Source organism: Macadamia integrifolia, chromosome 10, assembly GCF_013358625.1.
Source record: "Macadamia integrifolia cultivar HAES 741 chromosome 10, SCU_Mint_v3, whole genome shotgun sequence".
NCBI classification, from domain to species: Eukaryota; Viridiplantae; Streptophyta; class Magnoliopsida; order Proteales; family Proteaceae; genus Macadamia; species Macadamia integrifolia.
In genome coordinates, this window is record NC_056566.1 from 17,457,241 (window position 1) to 17,463,728 (window position 6,488).

The window sequence follows — 6,488 nt, forward strand, 5'->3', positions numbered from 1 at the left end:
TTGTAACTTTTTTTTTTTTTTTTTTTAATCTCCTATTTATTATGAATATTTTTTTTATTTTTATATTTTGCAGGGTCAGGATCAGGGTATACCTGACCCTTGATGGTAAGTCAGGGTCAATCAGGGTTAGGGTCAGGGTCATCCAGGCTCGACCCTAAAAAATCAGGACCAATCAAGGAAGGTAAATGACAAATAATTGATTTTTTTTTTATTATTTGCTTTCTTATGATGATCTCCTCGTTGTTTACCATAATAATCAAAGTTATCTGTATTGTTTGAATGTTTGCTTTAGGATGTTCCCCTCATGATAAGTAATTTGTAACTTTGTTTTTTTTTTTTTTTTTTTTTTTTTTTTTATCTCTATTTATTATGAATATTTTTTTATTTTTATATTTTGCAAGGTCAGGATCAGGGTATACCTGACCCTTGATGGTAAGTCAGGGTCAATCAGGGTTAGGGTTAGGGTCATCCAGGCTCGACCCTAAAAAATCTGGACCAATCAAGGAAGGTAAGGGTTGGGTTAAACCCTGAAGGGTTGGGCCTGGGTTGAAGTTTTGTGGCCTTGAATCAAGGTCAGGGCGGGTTTGGGCCCAATTAAGGGGACTCAGGGCTGAGCTAGGGTTTTAAGAAGCCTGGCCCAACCTGGCCTGTTGCACCCGTAACTTCTTTCTCATATTTTTAAATTATTGAACATATTTTTATTGATAGAAATTATTGGACAGCTTGGGGGTCCCAATGAGAAAATCATCTATTAAAAGTTAGAATAAATTTGTCCATGGAAATTAATGAAAGGGGTGTTAGTTTCTTTAAAAGTGAGGCATCAAGATATTATGAAAGTGTAGTAATGTATAAAGGTTTTACGATTTTGATGTTAAATGTTGTTGAACACCAATCACCAATTCTGACTTTGGAGGTGTGAAGCTTATCTCTTATTAGGCAATGTTTGGTTGAAGAGAGATTTGGGTGGGGAAATTGGGATCCCACATGTCCGTTGGGATTTAAGACAAGAATACTTGAATGGGATTTAAAGAAGATAGCAGGTTGAATAAATAGAAAGTCAAAAGGATTTTCCTTGTGGAATAAAAAATCTCAACTCATCACCACCAAACAACCTCTTACAATTCCAAGGGATGATGTCAAACATATATTTCCACAACTATTAACTCCCAAGCATGGTTTTAAAAATCGGATCAGATAATTTGGATCGGATTGATATTGCCAACATCGATCTCGGATCCTAACCGAGTCACTGGTAGGATATAAGGGGAAAATGGTTCAAAACATAAAATAAGCTAGCTATCCATTAAGAAAATAAGTGGTCAGGGATTCTATTTTCTTAAGAGGAGACTGGTTCTCTAATCAAAAGGCATAAGGGAGTGTACCAATGAGATTAATTTCGTACATGAGAGGTAGAGAGATTATTTCACATAAAGAGGAAAGAGATGAAGAGAGGTAATGCTACTATTCCCTCCAAGGTCAGGTCAGTTCAGTTCAGAGAACTTTTTCCCTTTCTTAAAATTAAGTTCCACGTTTTTCATGCCCAAGTTGATTATGATATGTATGAAAATAAAGCAGGCATGTTTTTCATGCCTTAGTTGATTATGATATGTATGAAGATAAAGCAAGCACTCAGTAGTGAAGAAAATCTTTGACCCAAAAGTTTCCAACCTTCAAAACCCTAGATTTTTTGTATGTAAAAGTTGAAACCAATGGAGAGAATAATGATGAAGAGGTATGTATCTAATGGGTCGTCTATGGTGTGCCATTCAAAATATGGAATGAAGAAAGGAGGGGAGGGAGGGAGGTAAGCAGCCACCTTTGCTTCCCACTAGACGTTTTCCCACTTCCTTGCTAAAAGAAGAGAACATGCACCCACTTTCCCACCGCCGGCCCACTTCATAACTCATGCGCAGAGTGCCTAAAGTAGGACTTTGCTTTGGTTCACAACAAGAAAAGGTTGTGATTCTAAATCCGATTTCTTTTATCTTCTTGAAGCCATTCATACATGGTGTTTAATGCTCTTTATAACTTTCGATGAAAATTGAATAAAAAATAGAACTAATCAAAATGAAGGCTTGAATACCCATTGTTATCCAAAAGTTAAAGAGCCAGGATTTATATGTTTTTTGGTGATAACAAAATTGCCACCTTGATTTTTGGATTATATATATTCTATAACCGTATATATAACCATCACTAAAAGAGGCATTTAATTCGTTGTAGTATATAAAAAACCACCTTTAAATTTCAGTAATGGTTTTAATCAGGTACATACCTAGCACTCGTGGCAATTATTTTTTTGTAGCATCTAAAGGAACTAATAATAGAAGCAATTTTACTGTTGTTAAATCTTTATTATTTTTCTGGAGAGAGTTTTTTATAAGGGCAGTCTAAGAAAGGAAGTTGCTTGCTACAATCTACACTAATGAGGGGTAGAAAAAATGTATCTAGTCAATATAAAAAAGAGAGTGTCACTGTGAGTTCCATGTTTATCATATGAAAGGGTGTATAGGAATCTATACAAGTGCAGCGTAATAATCTTCTTCCCCATTTTTATATAGTTTCCATTGCAAAAAGTTAATTTAATTTTTTATTTTGAAAAACTTCTCTTTTCACCTTCTTGTGGTGATATATTTCTTGCAGTGTTTTTTCCCTTTTTCTTCTGTGTGAGTTACATGATTCCACATCAAGTATTGAACAAATGGTGATGTGTTGAAAGTATTCTAGATCACTTCTACGGATTGTTTTTTTACTAGATCCGCATTTGGCACCAATTAAATTAGTTTTTTGGAGTGAATGAATCTGCAATGCTTTTTAGAACTAAATTTCTGCAAGCTAGAATTAAAAAACTGAAAGAACCAGTTGATGAAGAAACACTCACTTTTTTTGTTTTTTTCAATGAAGTAAGGGGCAATCGGATTTGGTTTTTTTTTTTTCCAATGAAACTAATGGTGTTCTTCAATGAAGGTAAGGGTGTCAATCCGATCTATTTTTTGGTTCAATTAAAAATATAGCATATGAAAACCAGAAGGGAATAAAAACCTGTTTTTCAAAGCAGGACCGAACCAACTTAGTTTGATTTTTATTTAATTTTACTATTTATTTTGATCCTGTTTGTATTTGAATTGGGGTCCTATTTTTAAGTGTTTGGACAAAATTTCTACATCTATAAATAACAGAAAACCTATTATTTGTTAGAGCCATAATCCACCAAACTTCTTTTAAACTTTAAAAAGGAATAAAATTTATTATCAATGTGTATTAAAAGTCTAAAACATTGAAAATTTATTATATTTGTTAATAGACAATTCGATTCCATTCGGTTCAAAGGTTTCAATCATGAAAACAAAATAAAACCAAAACTGAACTGATTTATTTTTATTTATATATTTGTTTGAAAATTAATCATATTTCATAAGAAATTTTTTTTGGGGGGGTGGGTTGGTGGGGCTGTCATGTATGTACTATGTACACCCCGGCGTTTCTGCCCTTTATCCAGTAAGGGGCATAAATGTATAATGTTAGACACACCCTCTCTCTCCTCCATCAAATTAAGGGCTGAGATGATGGCCATGTATGAACACAGGCAAGCACCAAAGCTAAGAAATATACTTACATTTCTGTGAAGAAGGTATGAGAATGACACATGATGACCAATTTTTGTAAGTAAAGAGTGTGGTCCAACAGCAATTGCTAGTGACAAATTTTGGACTCCTTGACAATTAAAACGCGTAACCGCGTGTATATGGACCAAACTAAAGTAAAACGATCAATCTCAACTTCTCAACCATAGAAAGAAAGAAGATAAGAAGAAAAGAGCCAATGGTTAGGTATAGGGCCAAGGACATAGAGGAGGATAACTTAAATAGTACTCTGGAGTCTGGAATATTCATATATTATCTCTGGAATCTCTTGTGAATCTCTCCTTACTTTATCTCTCCTGTCCTATGCGGAAACCCATGACCTAATAACTCTTTCTATCTTGTTTTGTCGACATTCTTACATTTGGGTGGTCCTCCTATCCGGAAACCAAAAGACCCACTAAAAAAATTTGGCCTCTCATGGAGAATTTCTATCTTGTTCTTCACATTTCCCACCAAATACACCAACTAAAGGAGAAACTAGAAAGTGGGGTCTTCTTAACTCTTACAAGCTTTGATGGTGAAAGTGAAGATGAAGATTAGGTCCACAATGACAATGAGAAGCTATGTGTAAAAGGAATTTTTTAATTACCTATGGGTCTGGTAACTCAGCCTGTCCACTCCGACTGGTAACATGTCAGTTAATCTCAGTTCCATAGCTAAGATCTCGGGTTGAAATCGTCTGCAATTTCAATCTCGTACAATTCTGTGTAATACCACATTCAGGTGGTGATACGTATATTGATACCAATACAATGGTCAAGATCTGGTACAACTAATTAAACATTAAATCAGTGAAGAGGCATTTAAATCAGATCTGGACCATTGCATTGGTATCAATACACTTGTCATCCCTGAAGGTGGTATTTCACGAAATTGTACGAGATCGGAATTACGAACGATTTTTTTCCTAAAATCTCACATTCTTCTTTACGTAATCAAAGTAGATTTTGTCTATGAAAAATTGAAAAATAATGGCTCATTCACCTAACCCCCTCATTAAAGTATATTAGGGTTTAGTCAAGTTAGTCACCATCAGAATGGTCCTTTGGTTTGATCAGATACTCAAAAAGCATTTGGTTCCCACTAACCCATTAGAGAAGTCAGAAGAGAAGAGGGTGTGTTTCTGTGTTTGGTTTAGGATGGAAGGAATACTGTTCTACATATCCTCCTTGGATGAATAAGACAGATTCGGTTGAAGAGAGGTACAAGAAAAGATGACTCTACTGCACAAGTCAACACGCATGCACCATTTCTCTACTCTAACCAATAGGTCGGGGTCAGGTGGATTAGGGTCTTACCATCTTTGTTTGTTTAGAACATTTAATCCTGTCTCTTTCTCTCCCCCCGTTTCTTCTATGAGTATGTACGTGTCTGTGCATGTGTGCCATTGCATTGTTAGATATTTGGAAGGTCCAGATGCTTTGACAAAGGGGTAAATATCTCATCCATCTCTTCCTTTTGTTCCTGTGTAGAAAACGAGAAGCTAAAACAATGCAAAAAATAATGAAAATGAGCAAATAAACAATCACAATTGAGTGCAAGAATTTAGGTGGTTTAGAAAGATTGTCTACGTCCATTATGACATGTGATATTTTTCATGATTAATAGAGAATAGGGTTATAATGTTTTTTTCTCACACGTCTCTCAGATTGTTTATAAAGAAAGAATCATCGCTACAAATATATAGAGAAACCATGTACAAGTAATTTACTGAAATATCTATATAACCCTAACTAAATTTTCCTTGGGGAAAGCCACCCCCAACACCCCACCCCTCAATGACCCACTAATAACTAAGATAATGTGCTAAGTGAGCCAATTCTTCCAGACGTCAAGGACAGATGCCCTCAGCCTCTTAACAACCTTTCAAAATTAGCCCACCTCTACAAGCAATGGAATACAAGACATGATGCCCCCAGCAGTCTGGTGATCTAATTCTTTGAGTCTTCATTCGTTTTTCTTTTGAAAAAATGAAGCCTAAAAGGTAGTGTATATATATATATATATATATATAGATATAGGTATAGTCTCTACACATAAACATAGGGAGGGTCAAAATGACAGCCCAATCCCACAAAAATGAAAATCACACCACTATTGATTCTTCCACATATGTTCCTATTGATCCCCACTCTAATGCAATGATCATGCTGACTTTCGAAAACCATTCCCTTTGTTTTTTTAATTCTTTACCCGTTTTCAAAACCAAACTTAAACAGTTATCAAAGAAACAAGAGGGGAAAGGATCGCTATCAATGATCAATCAGATAGTGGAGAAGCGGCAAATAGAGAGAGAGAGAGAGAGATATGCACTCATGGGCTTGTTGTAATTGTAATATAAGTGTGCTTTCTTGTTATTTGGGTCAAAATGAACGGCTCCCTTTGTTTGGAATTTTCAAAAGGAAGAAAAAATAGTTGGACGAAAAGCAGGTTAAGCAGCCGTTCTATAGCTTTTTCCAAGTAAGCGAGACATTAGACATTTCAAGAAAAGTTTGAATGCTTATAAATCCCCTCTCCGGTAGTGGTATCCACAACCCCACATTACCACTTTTAATGCACATAATCTTTGAGCGCATGCATGTCTAAAGCACACAATAAGCTACGCAACTTCTCCAAGACACTGTGGCTTTGTATTATTTTCACCGTAACTAAAGCTATCAATGACCAAACATATCACAATAAAGAAAGAAAGCTATCAAAGTAATGACGATATAAAATATATGTGGTTCGGTAAAACCTCTCACAACAATAGCATAGATAGATCCCCCGATCACTTTGTTTTCTCCTCATTAGTTCCTTATACAAGAAGAAAAGAATATAGGAAGCTGGAATAACCAACTCTTT